The 23,479-nt window shown below is 39.5% G+C and overlaps 1 protein-coding gene and 1 long non-coding RNA gene across 2 annotated transcripts in view; one reads left to right on the top strand and one right to left on the bottom strand.

Moving 5' to 3' along the window:
- The first annotated feature begins 11,750 nt into the window (after positions 1-11,750).
- The window catches only part of gcgra (glucagon receptor a), a 46,297-nt gene continuing 34,568 nt past the window's right edge, over positions 11,751-23,479 (top strand). Inside the window, exon 1 of the mRNA XM_006791333.3 lies at positions 11,751-12,078. The gene's annotated coding sequence lies outside the window, so the exon portion shown is untranslated. The remainder of the gene's footprint in view (positions 12,079-23,479) is intronic.
- LOC102798337 (uncharacterized) lies at positions 17,551-19,451 on the bottom strand. The gene is made up of 3 exons (XR_436899.3): positions 19,393-19,451; positions 17,914-18,283; positions 17,551-17,833 (listed from the first exon to the last, which is right to left on the bottom strand). It is a non-coding gene; the product is annotated as an uncharacterized LOC102798337 (long non-coding RNA).

Genomic DNA, 23,479 nt, shown 5'->3' with positions numbered 1-23,479 from the left:
TTGAACGAACAATTTTTAGAAGCCTCAAATCTTATCTGTTATTATTCCACGAATGATTCAAATAAAGTTCACCTCCATTTCAACATTGAATACGACTGTGGACATAAGAGCTAAAAGGTGCTGTCCACGCATGTGTCCGCTAAGCCCCAGAAGGGTATAACCTGGGTCAAATGTGTTATTGTGTCTGACACACCTACAATATGAGGACTCGCAGAGTGACGTCACTGAAAGTGTGTTTAAAGTGTGTTAAGTTCCAAAACTGGCCAGTAGGTGCGAAAACTGAAAATGAGGAAAAACGCTAAACACACTTAAACACACTTTTTCATAAAATTGTGATGTTTCAGGACTTTCGAGATTTTTGGTTTGGGAGCATGTTGGGAGCCTCTAGAACACTTTAGAAGGCTCAGAAAAATGAGGACCTCAAAAATGTCCTCATTTTTCTGAGCGTCCTCATTTTGTGAGTGTGTTATCATAAAATTGTCCTAAGATGTCATGAAAACAAGTACACACACACACACACACACACACACACACACACACACACACACACACACACACACACACACACGCATGTACAAGGCAAAGTACAAATTGTGACAGTGCTTCCAAAATAAACCCTGCAATAAAAAATAACAAATGAACAAAAAACATATCAGAAATAGTTGTAATGGCTTTAGAGTATATGTAGAGACATTTTCTTATACACTGTTAATCCAGTTTTCCACACAAACTGACTGCTGTTCAGTTTTTCTGTCCAGTGATTATTGGCAGAGAGGAGAGGAAAAAGATAAACACTCTTTCGAAAAGTCTTTGAATGTTTCAGGGAAGTATCTTCAAAGTGCAGGATTTTTGGCTTATTTCTCCACTGCTGTGAATGCACATGCTCCAGAGGATGAACGGGCATTTGGACATGACTCCGTCTAATGATGTTTTGACATGGATGTACAGTGGAACTAAGTGACTGCCTCGCGGCAAAAATAGAGGAAGTGGGCATCCACCAGCTTTCACTAATTATTACAATTAAGGCCTTCTAAATGTGAAGTAATCACCGTAATTACAGTGCCTTCATCTTGGGGCAATTAAATGACAAACAAACAACCTAGAGTTTGATTTAGCAATCGCTTCTTAATGGAGTTAATTATGGAGGAAAACAACAGGATGTGATTATTTTTCAGTGAAATGCATAAGTTACAAGACAGGATGAGCTTCTAAATTTGACTAAATGGGTAACGAAAACAGGTGGTAGTAAGAAATTAAAATCCAGCAGGCCAAACTGTGCTGTGAGCTCTAGTTTAGACAATGCTTAATCAATCATGTAAGGTAAACTCTGCGTAAGTAAAAAAGTAAATGTTTATGAGTTGAGTTAATAAAACACATGTGGACTAAATCATGAGGCCACTTTGCTGGATATTATATTTTGAAGCAATTCACAGCTAAATCAGCATGGGTATATTGTATAATTAAGCTATACAACTGATGTTTTCACGGTACCAACGGTACCAACGGTATCAACGATGTATAGATCAACCAGCATTGCTAATAATGGACCATCAATGATGGTAGGAAAGAAGCTGCAGAACTGCATTTGTGGCTGGTCAAAACTAACAACCGACATGGGCCTTAAAATCCACCAAGGCAGGAAGAAGTGCCTCAGCAAGCTGAGAAAGGGGCCTCGCATTGACGCATACTTTTTAAGAAGTAAGTCAAATTAGTCCATTTATGTCTAGAGGCAGGAGAATGCCCACAGTCCTCAGGGCATCAGCACCCCGTTCGAAGTTCATTGTCGTACAGACTCCCCCATAGTCTCCAGATTGGAACTCAGTCAAATCCAGACAGTAGCAGTTCCCAGTCTAGAGCTTAGCCAGCCACATCCAATATTAGATTCTAGCTCAGGGCCCGGCCATTTATTATCAGTCCCTAGCTTTGAGTTTAGCCACCAACAACTAGCAACACACTTGGGTGTAGATGTAACACAATCAACACTACGTTCCAGCCCAGAGCTCACCCAGAAACAGCCAACAGAATCTTCCAACACTGTCTAGCCTCGCACTACCAGCAAGGGAAAGGAAGATGGAAGGCAGGAAAGATCAGATTCTGTGGCCCAGATCCAGTGAGAAAAGAGAGTGGGAAACCATTGACTCGGAACTGGCTTTTATACTAGATCAACAAAAGGGTCCAGTTGAAAGGAAGAGGCGAAGAGCAGGAGCTATTCTGATCCCTAAGGAGAAGAACTCCTCATCCATCAGCCAGTTTTGCCAGATCAGCCTGCTGAACGTAGAGGGAAAGATCTTCTTCAGTGTCTTGGCCCAAAGGATATCTACTTTCCTGCAAAGAAACAACTATATTGACACATCAGTGCAGAAGGCCGGCAACCGGAGCATCTCGGGATGTCTGGAGCATGCCAGCGTCATTTGGCACCAGATTCAAACTGCCAAGAAGGAAGAGAAGAGACCATGAAAAGACCTTCATGTGGTCTTTTTAGACAAGCAAAATAAACTGTAGGAAACTAAACAGAAGAATGAAGAAGAGAAATAACAAGTTAACATAAACCAGTGACACACTCCAGGGCCTGATCAACCCTGGCAGGGCCTCCTTGGATGAGGGTGTCTAGTGATAATGGCCCGAAACCCCCGATAAATCCAAGGTCCACTACTGATGATGTGTCCCAAATTTTAAAATGATAAGTTATATCAGATCTCTAATCCCTAAACCTAACCAAGGAAGCAAAATGGCAGATTAACCTGGGTAAAAGACCGAAGGTTGAGGCAACCAACGATGTGAGCTGCTGACAAAGTTTCTGGGCTGCCTTTCCTCATAACAGCCATCCCCCAAGAGTCTCTCCATCTAAAGCAATGCATTATTAGGGACTGTAACATCTAGTCCCTGACCACTTGTAATTCAGGGCTGTCAAACATGCAGCCAGCAGCATTTTTTTCTGCTTTGTTATTAGGCAACAGTTTTACTGACTTATGATGTGGCCAGTGATGTAAAATGAGTTTGACACCTTTGCTCTAATTCATCTAAAACACAAGGATGAATTTAAATAAGACTGACGTTAGAGGCTTCACATATAATCATACAGCAGATCAAAGACAAACTCTTGGTCTTTTGGATGTATTTTCAAAATAACAGCAGTCCACTGCACTGGTTGTTAAAGGCTTCAGAAGCAGAAACCTCACACATCATTTCCACTGGATCATTGTTCATGTTAGTTTGGATTTCTAAACAGAATAACATCAACATTTAGATTACTATCTGAAATTTCAAACTGTATTTGACTTGTTAAAGGGACACATACAGAGTTCATAACCTGCCCGACGTTTTGCTTAGTAATTTGTAAGTGTGAGTATTTGTTTTGGATCCTGTCTGGAGCAGACTGGGAGGCGTACAGGGAAACCCAGGTACTTTAGCCATGGGAACGTCATGAATGCAAAACAAAGCCCACCCTATCCTTAATGTCTTTTTTTTTTTTTTTTTAAATCCCACCAGGATCTTGGTCAGGTCAAAACGTTGTGTTTCTCCTTCTTGTATTTGATGTGCATATAGCCACTTTGTGAATGCTGGGACTGAATGCTTTTACTGCTAAGTAGTCGTGTGAATATGTAGATAACACCATCGGCCAGATGACTATTTTTACACTCAGGGACGCCGTCCAACTCTGTGACATGAGCTGCTGGGCTCTATTGTACCTCTCTAGCCGCAGGAATAAACACCTGCTGCTGTTCTCAGAATAATTATACACACTGTAAGAACTGCCCTTTCACTAAGTATGAAGCTCTCCATCAAGCAAAGACAGAAAAATTCTTCTGGGTCTATAGCTGTCAGCTATTTACTGATAGATTCTCTCTGGAGCTTTTAACTGTCACTTTCTTTTTGAACTTCAGTTTAAGTGGCGCTCTGAAGATCCTGAAAACAAAGTCATTTTTTTGCAGAAGCGAGAGCTCAGATGGAAACATGTGATGTCATTAACTTCCCTGCACCAATCAGGATTTGGCACCGTTGGTCATTGTGGGGTGGTTAGCTCATGTTGCTGAGTTGGAACATTAATTAAATTTGAGAACCCACACACTAGGGTTCTAAGAAACTGAATACTACAGTAAATGTTTGCTTTGGATCTGTTGTTTTATGTGTGACACTTTTATGAATATTTAATATAAAAAAAGAAGTGTTTTAAATAATAACTGGAGTTTATGTTAGCACCATTAACAGCAATATCCATGGGTTATTGCTGTGTACACAACTGCTCCTGTAAATCTCTGTGATCACACGTGACAGCAGCGCCACTAGGATTTGTGCTGAAAGAAAAAAGATTGACTTTGTATCACTAAAAACTCATCCCTGAAACAGTGTTAGAGTTGAGAAGTCATTCAACCCTGTAACGCCAGGTGTATCAGTTTTTGTGAGCTACTGAGATCTCTGTACCATTAGAACTCAAGAAGCTTCTCAGATGAGAGGTGAAACGTCTTCAAGAAACTTGAAGATGGTTCAGGCTTTAGAGAGTTTAAACCCCAACATATCAAACAAAATGCATCATTGTTTAGCTCAAAGGGATGTCATGTTCGGTAGCTTCTTAAATTTAAGCTAATTAAGAGGTTAATTGCAAGCAAGTAATGAAAAAACACTGTACTTTTATTATACAAACCCAACTGTTTTGATGTGTTATATGCACTCACCTGGCACTTTGGTATGTAAACCTTGCTAGTATTGGGTAGGATCCTCTACCTTTAGGTTCTTGATCCTGTTTACATGCCTGAATGCACTGAATTGTTGCCATGTGATGGGCAGATTGTAATGTTAACAAGCAGTTGAATAGGTGTACCTAATGAAGTGGCTGGTGAGCATAGTTGGTAAACTGATATTTAAACTGATAATAAAAGTCAATAAGATAGAATTGATAACTTCTTAAAATTTTCTCATATGTGTTTATGGCTATATATTAATAGACTGTTGATAAACGTTAACGGGGTCAGGAATGAGAGTGGGTAAATAACACTGATCAAACAATCTATGTATGTATAATTGCATAATAGGTGCTTGTGAAGTTGTAACAAGTCACTCTGTTGTAAAATCTCTCCCAGGTTCCATACAGGCAGCCTTTTCTCAGAGACGGTCCTGCATATTTATTTGACCCTGCGGAGGGAAAGCGGATGTATGATAAGAGGCATTGCTCACTCCTGCCTCTGAAGAGGCCTCCCTAGGGAAACCCATACTCTGGCCAGCTGGCTGTCATAGGTAGCACGGTGAGAACATAAGTGATAGCCTTTCAACTTGACTGCACGTCTATCAGCTCCTTTCTGAACAACCTGATAACAACGCTGATAGAGATTTGGCTGAAGAACACTTGGCTCATCATGGGAGCACTTAAATGGAAACATACATAGATTAGCTGCTTGCATGTGTGGTTTAGTGTGTATTTTCATTGATTTGGAGTTTAATATCTCTCCTATAGAGCCTAGGACAGTGAGACAGCTGCAGCAAACTTGATTTTAATATTACATCTAATATTTTAGTAGGAACTATGTTGAAAAAGATGCAGTTTTCATGAAAAATGTTACATTTTAGTACCGTCCCATTGCCCCAATCGTATGAAACCAGCACCTAAACATCCAGTCTGCCTTTACAAACACTGAATTTCAATGCGGTACTCGAATGCCAATTTTGCAACAATTGATTTTGTGAGAAGATGTCAGCAGGAGTTGCATTGTGTCTTTGTGGATACAGAGAAAGCATATGATGTCAAAACTGCCGTACTGCATGATCAAGCCAGGAGTGGCAGAGAAGTATGTGATGGTGGTGCAGGACATGTATGAGGACAGAGAGACAGTGGTGAGGTGTGCAGTAGGAGTGATAGATGGATTCAGGGTGAGGATGTGATTACATCAGTGATTGGTTTAGAGACTGTTCTTGTTTCCAGTGGTGATGGACAGGCTGACAGATGAGGTCAGGCAGGAGTCTCAGTGGACTATGATGTTTGCAGGAGACATTATGAGCTGAAGTGAGAGTAGGGAACAGGTGAAAAAAGAGTGTGGATAGGTGGAGGTATTCTCCAGAGAGAAGAGGAATGAAGTCCATAGAAGCAAGACAGAACACATGTGTGGATGAGAGGAAAACAGGTGGAGGAAAAACATTTAGAACTACTGGCTTATGCTGAAAATGGGCACACATTACTGCTTGAATTGGAGTGAACTGTAAATGAAGCTTGAAACAGCTGTAGGATTGCATCATTGCCTTGACACACATACTGTATGTGCAGTAAGTGGCTTGAAAAGAACTGGAATGTAAAGCCAGGAATTTCTGTCCAGTCACTGTATATGAAGCTAAAAAAAACAAACAGGCATTACGTCCAAAGCTGCCAGCCTCAAAGCCATGACAGAATATTTACGCACTGATATTATCAGCTGGTGTGCAAAGGAAGAACTCTGCCAAATGCCAGTTGAGTGGCCAAACTTTGAAAACAAGCTTGTCTCAAATTGCAGGGAGTACTAGAGGTCAGACCACAGGTGACCCAAACATACACAGCTAATGCACTCTCATCTGGTCAATTTTCTCTTTATTATTCCTTTTCCTGTGCAGTACTGAATGTTCCTGACGCTATCTGTTCATGGCAGTAATCGATATTCTTTTGAAATGTTTTTTCAAACCTCGTGTCTAAGAAAAGTTTATCTTGGCAGCAGTGTACAGGTGTTCAAAGAAACTGAAGCACTAAAAAAAAATGTCCCCGTTTAATAACTGCGAAGTGCTGGTGGCCAGATGTTCCAGCTTTTGACTTTTATTTTTAAAACACGCCCACTGTTATGTGCAGCTATTTCTTTTACAGTTTAATACTATCAACTTCTTGGTTGCAATAAAATGTTTTTTTTAGTGTTCCTACTGTATTTATAGGTTATTACTGTAAAGTATGAGTTCATGTCATCAACCATGTTATCTGTCTTTCTTTAGTATGACAACGTATCAGCTTTGTTGCATTAACCTCCTCTTTGCACCATAAACTCCATAAAGATAAATGCAGACTGCGCTGTTGTGGTGGTACTGTAACATTGAACTTTGTCACACAAACAGCAGAACCCACATTGTACATCCACAGCAATCAGCTGTCAATATGTCCTGAGCTAATCAGAGAACAAAATTACAACATTATAAATTGGCCACTACCTCAGCGTTAACATGTTAACATCAACCTTTTTGATAGTCCAAAAAATGCTGTTTTTGCAGCGTATAAATGTACACTTTCCAAACCGTTTTGAGGAAGATACAATACACTTATGATAAATGCCCCAAATAGAAAACAGAATAAATCAAATGAACACTTAAGGCAAAGATAATTAATATTACTTTCCTCCGAATATTTCAAAATGAGCTTTTCACAGCCTACAAGAGCATCTATATGCACTACTACCATACTACTGCTACATTGTTGCCTACATGCATCTTAGTTAATTTGACCACAACTGCAATTCCACTGGGTTTTGCACTTACTTGGCACAGCAATGTATGTTACAGTGAAAAATGTTCCATATGCCATATATTATAACTTACACAAAGACATTATAAAGCAGTGACATGGCAACTGTATCATACTTACAACTATATCCATATAAAACCACAAAGTTATTCTGTTATCCAACCTATAGAGTTTGAGTAATTCTTTTAGTAATTATGTAATTTAAGCATGACAGCAGTATTTTAATTTACTGACCTTTTAATACAATGTGTACATGACCTTTTGCAGCGACCTTATCTGTCTCTTCAAATGTTTACTTTGCATGCAGTTAGATAAACGTGTGTCCTGTAATCTAACTAGATTACATAAAACAAAAATATGGGTTTCAGTCTGCAGAGAAAGAGAGAGATAATTTTGGGGGGTTCAGAGGGGAAAAAAATCGTTTTAGTGTCTGTGTCATATTTTAATATTTGTAAATAAAGCTGTGTACTTGTTTGGTTTTGCTGTGCTGGCTCCCTCTGTTGGATGGTTGTGGAAATGCTGCACATCCTCCTAGCACACACACACACAGACGACAATCACAAGCACGCATTTTTCCTCTGTCATTTGGTTAATACTGTGTGGCTTATTCTATTTCTAGCCTGAGCACTCTTGCATATGTGAATATACCTAATGTGTTTTTTTTGTTTTTCAGCCTGAGGGTCTTTTGTAAAGAACAAGGAATATGCCTTAGTTGTTTTCAGGCATTTCTCTCTTGCTCTCTTTTGTCTTTTACAGCTCATGAAAGAAAAAGAAAATATATAGACAGTGCCACAAGCATCAAGCCTTTGATATTTAGAGTTCAATAAATCCTATAAATGTGTCAAGCTAATTCAGGTCTGGGTATATACAATGTCTCAGAGAATGGGGTTGAGGGGGATGCATGTAATTTAAAAGCATTTCACTAAAGATGCAATGATGCCTGGCAACTGGACACAATCGGAGCATTTTGCAGCCTCGGGGAGCTTGAGGCAGTTTATAACATCGACTCTCGCTCACGTCCAGCTCTTGCATATTTTGTGTTTCAGTTCTCGGGAACAAATGTCACAGAAGCTGCTGCTTGCCATTTTTTACCCCACTCAAAACCTGACAGCTGTTGCGGCACAGGACTGATAAAAATATGTGCATGTAGAGAAATCTTATCGGCTGACACTGTCCGCTGCTACTGGCAATTTATGGCTTTTCTTATCAGAAAAAAAAGAAAGATTATTTAACAAACTGAGAAAGGGTTAATGGGTCAAAACCAATAAGCACGTTGAATTGACAGAATAAAAGAGCAGGACAGACTACTACAGAGCACAATGTAATAAGTGTATACTATATGTGGCTGAGTAGTGTGTTTTACAATATTATATTTAAGTGAAAAAGCAGTGTAGCAGATGTCTGCTTCATCTGAACAGAGCGTATTGACACATGCAAAAGGTCTTTGAGCCTTTTTTCGGTCAAAGTTCACTGTTCAATAAAGTGTGTTTGTGTTTTGCAAGAATGACCACAGTGTTTTTGTTCAGGGATTTAGTGCAACAGCGAACAGGAGACTTCATCTCCTTTTAATTTTAGTGCTTCATGCAATCACTTTCTCTGAAGGCGAGGTGACTGATTAGTTGGTTGAAAGGCCAAGAAACCCCCCCTTCTGGAAGTCCCTATAGAGAGATAGGATTTTCTCATAAATTCTAAAAAAAAAAAAACGCTGACAGGACTCAATGCATTTTCAGTAGCTTGGTGAAAATGCGAGCTAATCCTTTTTGAAAACATTCATCTCGCCGCACTCTAGAAAACAGCCCACATTCTGCACGTGATGGATCTTCTCCTAAAACCATGAATACAGACTACATCACGAGTGAATATCACAGAGGAAGACATTAATTATTTTGGGACACCAAATTTAACCCTTATTTGCAGTAAAGAAATTTTGCTGCCCTAAATCCCCTCAGCACAAGCAGTAGTTCTGCTCAGTATAACAAATTAAATGACCATGCTAAGGATAAAGACTTACAGCAGTTTAGTGAAGCGGCTAGTGAGAGAAGAGGGGAAACATGACACGTCCAGAGGGAGCAGGACAAAGTTCACCTCAGCCAATATGAAAGTTTCATCTCAGCCTCCCAAAAACACACACAAATATGTCCCAAAATAATACACTAATACTGGAGAACACGCCACGTAATGGGAGCACAGTGCAGTCCCTGGCTTATTTCAATACCACATTCTTAGCTAACAGTAATGTGCAAGCAATATAAGAGTCCAATGAAATCATAATGATGTAAATGTGATCTTCATTTTATAGTCTTGCATCCTTCTGAATCTTGAAAATTGGTCACTGACTTCATAATCTTTTAAATGCATGATTTCTTCATGGTAAAGATGAAAATGTTTTATCTGTATCATGCATAACAACAGTGTTTGTTTACTCTAGCATTTGATGCTAAGCTGACAGTACAGGACCTCCACTACTCTAGGGTCAATCCACAGATCACTGCCTGCCTCCTGCGGCTCAAAAACATGGCTGCTCTCATGTGAAACATGCCCCATACCCCATCATATAGTAAACTTCTAAAACCACCTTAAGCAGAAATAACTTGAAGTAATAGTCTTCTGTATGTTAGGTTTTGCCCCACTGCTCTTTACAACATTGCTTCAGTTCATTGAGGTTTGTGGGGATTTGTTTATGCTCTCTTAAGGTCCCACCGCAGCATTTCAATGAGTCATTGCTGCTTCTTGAGTCCTTTTGTTTTTTAGACTTTCTGTTTCTGCTGGTGATCTGGGTATCAATGCCTGTTGCATGACCCCATTTCAATCAGCTTTAACACTCACAGAGATGACATTTAACTCTAGAATACTTTGGTACTCAGAGGAGTTCATGGCCAACTCAGTGACTGCAACGTGCCAAGGTCCTGTGGCTGCAAAACAAACCTAAATCATCACTCCTCCACCCCCATGCTTGAGAGTTGGTATGAGGTGTTTGTGCTGATATGCTATTTGGTTTTCTGCCAATGCTTTATGGCCAGAAATCTCCCCTCCAGTCTTGTCTGACATTGTTTCAGAAGGCTTGTGGTTTTATCAGAGGCAGTTTTGCAAACTGACCCTTTTAAAGAGAAAGGCTTTGGCTTGGCAATCTTTCCAGATAAACCAAACCTGTTCAGTCTTTTTTCTAACTTTACTATGATGACCTTCAACATCCAAAATGCTAACTGAGGCCTATAAAGTCTCAGATGTACGTCTTGGGTGTTTTTATTTTATTTTCAACAAAGTGCATTTAACTATCAGTACCTGGCTATTACTAAGGTTACACTTTTTTTCCACATGACTGTATCTTCTTTTAGTGACATCGGTCTGCAGTGCTTTCAATGCACTTCAGTTTTGATCTGCATAATCTCTCAACAGCAGATATCTCAGAGTGCATTACGTTGTAAGGCACACAAGGATTCCCTGAAAGCAAGTAGAAAGAAAATCTAGGCTCCTCCCTGAGCAGCTGATGCAGCTGTATTTACTGGCTGAGGTACTCAAACATATATTTGAATGCAACTCACCTCCTCAGTAGATACAGTAAGAATAAAATGATGCTGAAGTTTGTTCTCGTGGTCTCATGCCTAGTCTTTATACACTCCTGTAGTCTTTGGGTTTCAGTAGGGATACATCCATAGACTGCAGATGATGTCATTTAAAAAACAAAAAAAACCAAAACATTTTTGGCCCTTTTAGCCAATTTATGACACACACGTACACATATCTCCTGTGCAAAACTGATCAATAACTTGGAAAAAGATACTTTACTTCATTTTCTTTGTAGTTGCCATAATATTCACCAAATTCTGCAAGGTTTGTTACTTTTTCAGGCAGTGTTTAACTTATACTCATGAGCATAGCATTAGACGGGTTTTAACTATAAGAAAAAAGACTTGTTTTCACATTTTAGTCTGTATAAATGAAGACTTTGAACAAGCGCAAGTCCTGAGAAGTCGTTAAAAACGCGAGACACTGTCTAAAGATGTGGGACAGTAAGGCAAATAATAATTGCGTTATTTATTGATTTTTATATTTTAAAAGGCATATCAGGTTTGTATGTAGGCAGAATGAGGCTCAGTTCAAATGTTTGCAGCTACCAGATGGATAAGACACGAGAACAAATCAGCCCTAATTAACGAAGAGCTCAGTGTCCAGTCCGAAATTCAAACAACCCATGTTCGTCAAACGACACAGAAAAGCACTACAACACCCTGACCCAGTGTTTAAATGACCCCCCCCTCCCCACCCCTCGTCACTTACGTCACACGGGTACAAGGAGCGCAAGTAAGCAGCTGAGCGCTCGCGCTCGCTCAGCCAACGGTGACAAGTACAAAGACAGAACCAAACCGTTCACTTTAATACATTTATTTAATATCTTTGTGTTATTATCATTTTTTCCGTACTTTAAGAGTTTCGCTAAATCCCGCAAACAGTTCTCCGGACAGGGCAGACAACTTATCTGCGAGGCGAGCTGTAATTTATTGTGAAAGTTGGATTAGAGCGGAGCCGCGTGAACTCACCAGGAATACGCGGCTCAGATGATGAGCAGCGGCGAAAGATCACATCTGCAGAATCGGCGGAATCCCCTGCTGTCAACGGTAATTTGCCTTGCATTTATTTTTGATTGAGTTTGGTTTAATTTGATATTTGATATTGACACAAGTGAGCTCGTTCACGTGAGCAGAATCTCATCATTCTGGCCATGTTGCAGGCTGTGGTGGACCTTAAAATATCTATTACCAAGAAGGGTTTTAATAAAACTCTATTATCGGCTTTATTATTATTTTCCGAAATTGGAATAGCCGAAATGAAATGAAAGCATTTCTCTCTCTTTTTCTGCTGCATGTTCGGACACATTTACATTTCTGGAAACGTTTTTCTGGATTCCTCCAGTTGCATTTAGTGTCACTTATCGCTAATGTTCAAAGGCCGTGTTATCTAAACTGTCTTTTATCTGGGATCTTGAGTCCCACATGTCAAAGACACGAGTGTTCTGTGGATAAATGGTTGTGCAAAAATACAGAAACGGTGTGTTGTATTTCGAAAAGTATCTGCTGGTGGCTCTGGTCTTACACAACAGCACATTGAAAAAAATATATTTAAATTATAGAAGTAATAATTGAAGAATGAATAAAGTTTTCTCCTGACTCCTTTACAGCACGTGCAAATAGTATATTCAGCAAATCATTGTGGAAAAGCAATGATCAATTTTTAAGAATCTCTTAATCTTAAAGTGGATTTAAATTGAACGTACAGGCTTAATTTAGTGTTAAATGTGACTTTGCTGCTTTGCATTCTCCCGTAGCCTACAGCGCTACGGTGTCCACAGTGTACCAATGGCAGTCGAGAGACCTTATCAGCTCAGCCAGACTAAACCTAGTCCACTTCAGTCCAAAACAACGGACCACTCAGCTTAAAGTAGTCACCCTCTTTGCGCAATTATTTGCAACTGTTTCAGAGAGAGTTACAAAATACATGTGAGGAACCTGAAGATTTTGAATTAACACCATATGCATATGTGTAAATCTATTTGTTTGTTGTGTTTTGAAATTTCAACGCAGCAGCAAATTAACTCCCGCGACCCTGTTCTGTATGCCTACGCATGCATCTAATAATGTACAGGCAGAATAATTACAGTCGTGTTTCTGTGTGCATAAAATACATAAGAATTTAATTGTTAGGGGACTTAATTGTCCACAAGTGTTTCTGATCCTAATTAAACCTACTTGAGCAGCATCACATGAGAGAACATGTTGGTCCTTAGTCCCCTGTGCATTTTGCATAGTGTGGCTAATAAATGTGCCCATTGTTAGGCAAACACCTCTGGCACATTACTAAACAAGCATATTCATTACTATTACAGCTGCTGCTGCAGTAATGCATCAGAGAGGCATGCTCCTCGGTGGGTCTGTGTGTGCAGGTGCACTCGGTGAATGAGTGGTGCCCCGCTGGATGATGTATTTAGTCTTAATTTGCAAACATTAGTGGGTGGCACAGAAGTTTCAGTGCATACAGAATAAATATTACTGAGGTTTTGCGATACATAAATGAGCTTCTGCTCTGTAAGTGCAGCTACAATCAGTGTGGCAAACTTTCCACAGTCATGAGTTTTGGTATAGCCACAGATAAAAATGCTGAATGACAAAACAGGGATCGCTGAATTTGTTACATAGATATAGGACCTTCATATGCATGCAGTACATTGTGGTTTGGAACAACTTTCCAGCTAAATGATTCAGACTGCGATCTGGCCTCAGGGGCCAGAGAGTGAAAGCTGGGAGTGCTTTCTAACCTTCTCACTGCCCTGAGTGCTGTTAGCTAGTACTGTACACCACGTTCAGCTGCAGGATCCCAAAGCTCTAACAGAAAAGAGTTCTTTAAGAAGAAGGTGAAAAAAGGATTTGTTGTTCTTGGTCACATAGAAAGGACGTACTGAAAGTCAAGTGGCTCTACTCACTATCACTGCTGTATCTGTTCATTCAGTTTTGCTTGGTAACAAAAAGTGTGATATTAGTTGTGGGACTTTTTCCTTTCCTTTAAATAAAAATACAGCAGGTGTTTTTTGTCAAAGTTTCTATGGTAAAGCAAGAATAAATTTGTGTTTGTCATGGAGTTAGTTTTGTGTCTTTATCTTGCAGTCAAATAATGTAGGTTTTGTTGTTTTTCTTAAAAACATTTGGCATGTTGAGATGAATATCATGGGAGGGACCTGTGGTAATAGAGACACGGCTCTACTGGTCAGTGTCAACTGGACAACATCCACAGTTAGTAATTGTGAGAGAGAGTCCATGAAATAGACAAAGGAGTGTACTTGTCCTCTCCATGAGAATTAGCTCAACATCAATGGACTGAAATGCATTTAACGTTAATTTAGGAAATACATCTTTACAAAATTAAGTAAATAAGTAAATAAGTAAAACTTTTCCTCCAGTTTAAGAAATTATGTTTACATATGTTTTAATTTCAAACCTGCTGTTTAGTTGCATTGAAGACACTTGAGTAAGGTCATTATATTGTGGTCAGTGTCGTCATCTAAGCAGCCAGAGATGAGCAATAACAGGCAGTGCAGATAACTTACAAAAATCCCTTTGTCAGATTTTACTTAACACCAGTGCAAAACATTACTATGTTTATACATCAGCTGTCCAAAGTCGCTTCACTTCATTTTGTTTTTTATTTTTTATATGAAAACACAATGGGAGCATCTGATAATTTAGATTACGCCATTACACATAAGTGAATGAGTTTGACCCAGCAGGTAGTTTTTTTTTAAAAAAAACACCGCAATGAGATTCATTTACGGATAGACAACATTCAGAAATAGCCATGGTTTCCTAATTATGAGACGCCTTAACAAGACAAGGATGAGAGACACAACAAGAACAGAGAAATACAGCGTCCTTGGTAATTTCTTGCTGCTTAACTTTGTACTTTTCCCTTGGCTGTGGTTAAGACAATCGAGACGAGAGAGGGAGTAATAGCGAAGGCAGAGATAACGATAGAGAGTGTCTGGAGAGACAAAGGAAGAGAACGTGTGAGCGAACAAAGGAGACAGAACGAAGAGGGTGATCCGGAGAGCCTCAGCTGGATTAACGCTTGTGGAGGTGTGATAGACAGGTGTGAGTGTAAGAGTGTGAGTGTTTGTGTCAGCCCCATCAAGTGACCATGGATGTCCTGTGTGGCACGGCGTCCTCCAATTCAATTGGACCCATGCAATTGAACCAGGGGCTCTAAGAATAGCTTCCACTACAAAGTGCTGTCACTCTGGATTGTTAAAAGAGAAGTCCGCAATATCCATCTAGATATTGAGCAAACACAAAAATTCTCGGGAGATCGAATTGTACGTGATATTTCATCGTCTCTATCCTCAGGCCAGTCCATGCAATTAAAGAAGAAAGAAAAAGGAGGAAAAGTCATCTCTCTTATGGATCTGTGCATTATATTGGGGATTAAGGAAGTCAATTATTGTTATAGTGTAGTCAGAGAGCATGTGAAAAGAAAGAAAAAGAAAAAAATACAGTTTTAGTTAGTTTTTTTTCAGACTGACTACATTATTAATATTGTTACCTCATGACTCATTTCCTTCATGACTACATCAGAAAAAGGCAAATTCTATTACACAGAGGCACACAAACAAATTTCATGACTCATTTGGACATAAACAAAATTACTGAAATCTCTGTGAAGTGCATGCATAAATACAAATGTCTACATTATGTGCTCTCTCTCTGTCTCTCCAGCTCAATCAACAGCAATAGGTGAAAATGTTTTGCACCGCAAATCTATTATTCATGTTGGCACGAAAGTAATGAACCGAAAAGCTGCTGTTGCACTATCACAAATTTGACATTGCTGTTTTTTTTTCTAACAAATAGAAAATAAGTGCAGAGTGTTCCTGTCAGAGTGCATCTTTTTAAGAAGACAACTGAAACGGGCAAATTACTGTAGTCCTAAAACAAACTCTCAATTTGCTAGCTAGGAAAATGTAAAAACAACAACAGAAAAAAATCGAAATTGCAATCGCTGTAACGTACTGTGGCCACTGGGTGCTAAGGCTGTGGCGCCATCTGAAGAGGCCAGGGTTGGGGATCAAACCAGTAGCCCTGTGGTTAGGGGACAATGCTCCTACGTGTGAGTCAAAGCAGCCAAGAGAGGGTAAAATAGCAAGTGAAAAGCTTAAAATGCATTGTGATTATGCAAAAATCCAGTAGAGTGGGGTGATTGTTGCTGAAAGGCAAGCAGAGATGATACTCACCCTTCCGTGTTCCCCATCAGTGTTGTATGGGTAATATTACTATTGCGAATATTAAAGGTTGAGCTCACACAGCACCATCATATTGTGTACTATCATATGTTTGTAGTATGGCTTGCTCTAAAAGAAAAACATTTCTTAATCTGATTAGAAAAACAGCCCTACACCTTAATGGAAAAAAAGAAATACATTAGTATAATAAAAGCAAACTGAATTGAAGCTTTAGTATTGTGTCACATGGTTAATATTTTTTAAGAAATGAGGGAGAAAAAGCAAATCAACTCATTAAACTTGCATCCAGCCAACCAAGTGATTATTCATACTATGTCCCAATCGGAGAAACACAGAGGCCAATAATCAATTAACTGATATGTACTAGAACTAAAATATAACAAAGACTTTAGGCTCTAAACCATATGTACACAAACTTAAAACCTTGGGATATTCCAGAGATCACAGTACCCTCTTCATTATGTGAATTTTCTTTATAAAGGTTTTCCTGGCTAAAACTAATCTGCTGAAATGAAAAATCACAGTAATATCCTCACTTACTTCCTAACTCTCCTTCTGCGGTAACATGCAGATTGCAACTGATCTTAGAGCAGTGAAACATAATTAACATACAGTGCATGCAATACTGATTAAGTGCAAAGAACCACAAAAAAGCTCCTGGCCTCTTAGCTTCCAGGTCACACCCTTGAAAATGACAGCAGCTACAGACTCCAGTGGCTCAGAGTCAAGCTTGCCTCCAGAGACAGTAGCCAAGTGTGGCCACAAGATGGCAGCAACTTATAGTTTGTATGCAAACATGCAATGTCAGTCACTTTACGGAAAGCTGTTTGAAATGTAAGCCAAGTTTTGTACACATGCAAAAAGCTTTATTTAAACACACACAAAATTACCTTGGCTTGAATTACTTTCACATAGAGTTTGTTTCTAAATAAATCTATTAATAAATTTGTTTTTGTTTCTTTTCATTTTGATGCGCTTTCCATGAAGTAGGAGGCAGTCACCGATAACTTTATTTATTCAGTTTGATGTATGCCAGGTGGCGCGTATTGTTCTTTTGACTGTAATCACAATGTGTAACCATAGTTAGTGTAACCATAGCGCAAATTTGGTTAGGCTACACAATCGCGTGATTTGTGATGTTCTATGCGGATAAAAGAGTGCAGCTAGCATTTAGTGGAAAAGTCAAAGGTAAATGTGCGGACATTGTCATTTTTTTTAGCCGTAACTTGACACGTGTCGGTAGGTCTGCCTTCAACACATCACCTCAGTGACCTATCGGAAAGCCACTACACACACACATCCATGGTCACAAGTGCGCACACCCGATCTTTATTTACACAATTAAACAGGAAAAATTAGAACCAATCCCTTTCTGTTAGCAGCAGGAAACATCTACTGCTTATTTAATATACATCGACGTCCACGTAGCTTCGAGGCACAGTTTAATGGTTGACTTTGCTGTTCTAACTTTCAGGTGCGCACTGGGTTAAACTGATAAGATAAGAGGTTATTAAATCTTCCCAAGTACACTCAGCAGTGTGTCAATAGCAGAGCGCCATCTCAGTTCCTTTATGAAACCACTCCAACACCTGTAGGAAAAAAAATTTAATTACTTATTTGCTTTTAAAGAGCAATAAACTGATATATATAGCATCAGAAAAGGACTTACCCAGTGGTTGCCTTACACCTTCCCTCATTTTTAGCCTTTTTTGTTATGGCTTAAAAAAGAATAACCTTGCGCCTACTCTGGATGCTCATTGCTGCTTCTTTTGTTTACTCCACACAACACATAGTGCAGGCTAGACTGTGCTCTTGTTTCTTTGCCAGTATGTGCACACTTAATGTCTTGGCTGGAAACTATTTCCCTTGATGCCCATCTGGGCCGTGTCCCGATGTTGCTCTCTGGTCTCTTGGTAGCGTCTGCTGCCTTTTCCTGCATGTTCTCTGCTCCGTACCCACAGCAGAATCAGATATGAAGTGCAGCACATTCCATCACTTACTGTGGCCCGTGTGTCAGGCAGCATTGTACCTTCCTGCCCCTGTGAACAAAAGACAATCAATCTTACATGCCCAAAGAATCCACTCATGGTGCACAGACTGAACTGTTTCTGCAGCGTCGACCAAAAGCGATCAGAGCTTTTGCGGTTGCCAAGAAAACAGCCAAATAGTGGTTTTCAAATTTGTTTAATATATAATTGTGCTATAGAATGTGCCTTACAGTCTCAGTCAGAAATCATTGCATCATTGTTTTTTCCATTTTCACACACGCTGAACATAAGAAACCTATTATAATGGAGTAAATATAGCAAAACCAGAAATGCGGCGCTCAGAAACCAAATGCATCATTTCATTCTTGGTTCTCTAGGAGCTTTGCTATTTCAGCTTCACAGCACGAACATTTACCACATTCCTTTTGGATATCAGCCATGCACTGAGACTCGTAAATTATGTCCTTCCTTCCTTCATTCCGTCAGTTTAAGAAAGTCCCATGGAATAGTTTGAGGATTTATTTTCCCAGTGTATGAGCCCGTTAAGGGAAGTTGAGAAGCGTTATGCACCCTTTTCAGTCAGTACTTGTTTAGTGTCATAAGAAGAACAATTGTTGTAAAATTAAATTTGTTACAAGAGTGCTCTTTTTTAACCTTTCATTCATACCTTTGAATGGTTGGTGGAAGGTTTTACTGCTGTGGTGTCTGAAGCACACTGTACATCCCTCCATTCATAAAAATGTTAACCATTGAGAGGACGTATCTTTTAAAGTTTGCATTTGTTTTCTTTTTCTTTGTTGTTGTTTTTGTTTGTTTTGAAACTAAATTTAGGCTTAAAAGCTAGAGAGTGAGCCCTACTTAGTAAAGCTTTCTGATGGTCAGATTTTAAAGGCGTCCCTGTGATTGCTTTGATTGCTAGCGGATTGCCACAGTAACCTGTAGCTAGTAAGGAAGATGTCAACTGGTCTATCCAACTAACTATCGCTCAGAGCGGTAGTTCATGTGACCCAAAAGGGAAATAGACAATGTTATGACTGAACAACAACTGAACCAACACATTTAAAAACAACAGTGAACAGCTGTACAGTTCAGGTTCAAGACAAGTTGGCAAACTGCAGCCAAAGCAATCCCAGAGATGTTTTCAGTGGAGCACTGTTTACCTCTTCGTGACCAGTTTCACCTAGCAACAGCAACCATGTCCAGAAACCACTGAACAATCAGTTGTAGAATATACATTTTTCCCTAGCAACTTCTGGTTGCTAGGGAAAAATGTCACTGACTGGTCTCTAGGTGTGACTGGGGCTTTAGCAATCATAGTACCTGCCAGTGCCAGTGGATCTCTGGGCCCATGTGAAAGAGACCTTAGCTGTCTCTTCTGCTCAATTCAGTTTTATTTATATATCACCAAATCACAACATCAATTGCTTCAATGCACTTAAATCACAATACTTAAATTGTTGTGATGACAATATAAAAACAGACTGTGAAAACTCTGAGTTACATGGTGAAACCTGGTTCAAATCAAAGATAGGACAAAAACAAAAAGTCCATTCATCATGATTCTTTGATTATTCAATTCTATTTCAAATAAATCTCTGCCACCGTTAGTTAAGACGAGTGTGCAATAACAGGAGGACAGAGATTGCAGAGAATGAAAACAGAAAGCAAAAAAACGCAGTGATAGATACTGTCATTTTTCAGAAGCTGCTGGCTTCACAGAGATAGCACGCAGCCAGGAGACCGTGTTGGCCTCTGTTTTTTGTTTTGTTTTACTTTGATTTCGCTCGCTCAGTTCAGTGATCAGTTTTGTTTTTACTCACTGGTTGGGTTTAGGAAAAGGTTGCGGTGCTGAAATATGAAGAGTAGCCAATGAATCAAGAATCCCTGCTCAAGAGTACATATGTAATCCATTAGGAGTGAGATGCGGTACATCATGGACACGTCTTAAATGCAACTGTATTTTTTTACAAAACACCCATATTCAATAACCCAAAAATGAAAGCAGACCGTTATTGCTCTATTATCTATCTTTTTAGGAAGAAAGATAAAAGAGGTACTGAATGACAGACTGCATTGCACTGGTATTGCTTTACTTGGCATAATCTAAGACTGCACCAAGCCATGGGACTCTTTTGTCTTTGTAGATTTCCTATATTAATCTGTTATGGCCTAAATGAAAAATAAGTTTTTCAAAGTCACATATATTTGCCTGTCACCCGCAATGATTTTATAAAGTGAGTAGCTGCATATGTATGGGAGTAAGAGTATCTTTGATATTTGAGCTCAGCAGATGTGAAATAGTAAGATTTCAGCTCTCTTTGCCATATGTTAATACTTAGACTAAATTCTGAGGGTATCTTGTAAATCGTGCTTTACAGAAAAAACAAAAAAACCTGCTCATTAAGTGTAATCAGTGTTGTAGATGGACTGGGATATGTCGCCTCACAGGCTTGATTGAAGGTCATGATTGGAATTATCTCTCAGATAAGTCATGACAGAAGTCAGTGGGTTGTGATGATGGAGACATATCACTCATGCTCTTTCTCTCCAAGATGAATCACCCAGTCAGACTCATATGATTATACACTAATGACCGACCTACACGCATCAGTTTGCTGAACAGGGGCCATGTGCTAGCCTTTCAGCCGGGCCACTATGGGTCAAGCTGTGGATCAAAATTTGAGGTGACAGATACGCTCACGTCTCAGTGGGGGGTGACAGTACATATGTTCTGCACGAGGTCAATTCCTCCTCGGTGCGCACCGAAACATTTCCATACAAAGTACAGACTTGAGCGTTTATCAGAGAGGAATCAATACCTGCATAGGAGCAGCAAAGGATTTAAAAAAGATCAAAGAACACAGGAACGCTTTCACTTTAGTAAACTCTGAAGCAGGCAGAGGTATCGAGCAATTTTCCATTCGTTCAGATCCACATCGGTTAGGTGCTAAAAATACCCCCTTTCCCCTTGTTGTATCTATATGGGTTGAGGGTCAAATATAGATCCTTTTGCTCCCTAACACAGCCTATTATCACAGTAGAGAGCACAAACAACAGTTGCTTTATCTCAGTGACTGCTCAGCTGGAAACTGTTGCAACCATGCTTCTTCTGTGGGCTTTGGGTCGCACATCAGGACAACTTTTCTCCATCAACAGACAAATAATCTCTGAATTCTCATTCACTCATCATTTCATAATGAAATGTTTTGTTGTTGTTTTTTTAAATGCCCCTGCTCCAATGTACGTATTTTTTGAAGGTTTGGCAAATTTTAAACTGCTTCCGTCCTGCTATTTCTGCAAATCTAATCCTCGCTATAATCTTTGTTTGAAGGCCCAAGACGTCACAGAAGAAAAGCAAACACTTTGAATAGAGTTGTGCATGCAATTGTCATGTTAAATCAACATAGTTTACTCAAAGTGAGGTCTTCATGCAAAGAGCATGGGGCAGAAAATGCTTCAGGTTACAGAAAGTAATCAGAAAAGTGCAGCGACTGGCTGCCTCCTCCCCATAGTGAGGCCCTGTAAGACACAAGGTAAACAACAGCTAAAGTACAGAGGATTAGACAAAATGAAAGCAGATTACTGCGTGGTCAAAAAATGTTCTACATTTTAAGGATTCAAATAAATAGAAAATTTCTGGTCATGTCCATGAGAATCTGGAAAATTTGTTTCAGTGTTTTCTTGTTTTAATTAAAAAAAAAAGATGAGGTTTTCATAAGATGTTTTTCATGTGGTCTTATTTCTGATGTTAAACGTTTGGCTGTACAACTGTTCAGGTGCACAGTTTGTTAATGGGTTTCCCATCGAATAGAGCCCAAGTATCGTGTCAAAGTGCACAACTGAACCCCTGAATCCAGTGTTGGATATAAGTCAGCATCACGTTAAATCTTGTGTACCCAAGAAAATTGGGTTTCCTCCAACAACCTGTATTGGAAACTAATGTCGTAGAGACCTTCCTCTCAGTGTTCTTCTATTTTGTCAATGGCTCTGGTGACGTGACTAAGGGGACAAAAGTAAACTTTCCTGCCTAACTCACCTTTTCCACCTTTTAAAACCAAAACTGGTAAACTGATGTTTGACGGAGCAGTCTTAACCAGCTGTTGCTGTGCTGAAAACACAGTGGAATTTCACCGTACAGTAAGAGACGAGAACCAACATCCAGCGGAGACTGCGTTATGTTGTATTCAAGCAGTAAGATCATCCCTTATGAGGCGGAATCTGCTCAGAACAATAGGTTTCAGTCTCAGGCTTCTGTAGATCTTTATACAATTTTGATTGTTACTGATTTGAATGAATTAGAATATGGATATTGTTTTGTATATACATACAAACATTTCAATATGAGGTCTGGCCTCATCTAATGTGATGCAGTCACCTGTGTGTGCATAGATTGCTCAAGCTTCTGGATCTGTTGTTGACAAATTGCTCTCCCTATTTCTGGATGAGTACAGTCTGCAGCTGTGCAATGGTTGCTGGTTGTGGCTGCCTCTAATGAAACCGCTGACCCAGCGTGTCCCACGTCCAGTAAGGCGGCATGTCGGAACTAGATTTTTTTCCAAGGAAGTATCTCCTCATCCTGAGAGATTAGCACTACTACAGTGTCCACATTGCACTACTGTATTATACAGCTTCAGGCTGGATGTGCTTGTGCCACAAAAATGGCACAAGTACCAGCTTGAGCAGCTCATCTCAGTTTCTCTCAGATTTACACCAAGAACAATGAGACTAGAGAGCCTCCAGGGACAGTTTTGGACATATAGCAGGATCCAGCACGCCAATAGTCATCTTTACTCAGTCGTGGCACTAATGATCACTGATGGTCAAGTTACTTGAAAAAAGTAATTATTAACTAATTACTGATTACTTCTCCAAAAAGTAATCCCATTACTTTACTGATTACTTATTTGCAAAAGTAATTAGTTACTTAGTTACTTTTTAAAAATATGATACACAACCTGAATAAGTAATAAAGCAATAGACCTTTCAGTCCCCCCCCCAAAATTAAATTTATGTATGCTGTATGCATTTTGTTCATTCCTAAGTTGTGAGTCTACACAACAGCCAAAATAGTCTTTAGTTATTAAGATTTGAAATGACGAAGGCACTTGAAAAGTAACACAAAATTATCTGCCTTTCCAGAAAAACAAAAACTTTTCAGAAGTACTTAAGGTTTTGTGAGAGTACAAAACCCTGTTCAGTCTTTCCCTCCCATGCTTCTAGACTTCGGATTGGCCAAGCTATCGTTTT

The sequence above is a fragment of the Neolamprologus brichardi genome, chromosome 4 (genome assembly GCF_056152115.1).
Source record: "Neolamprologus brichardi isolate AB-2024 chromosome 4, ASM5615211v1, whole genome shotgun sequence".
Lineage (NCBI taxonomy): Eukaryota > Metazoa > Chordata > Actinopteri > Cichliformes > Cichlidae > Neolamprologus > Neolamprologus brichardi.
This window is presented reverse-complemented; position numbering and strand designations above follow the sequence as displayed.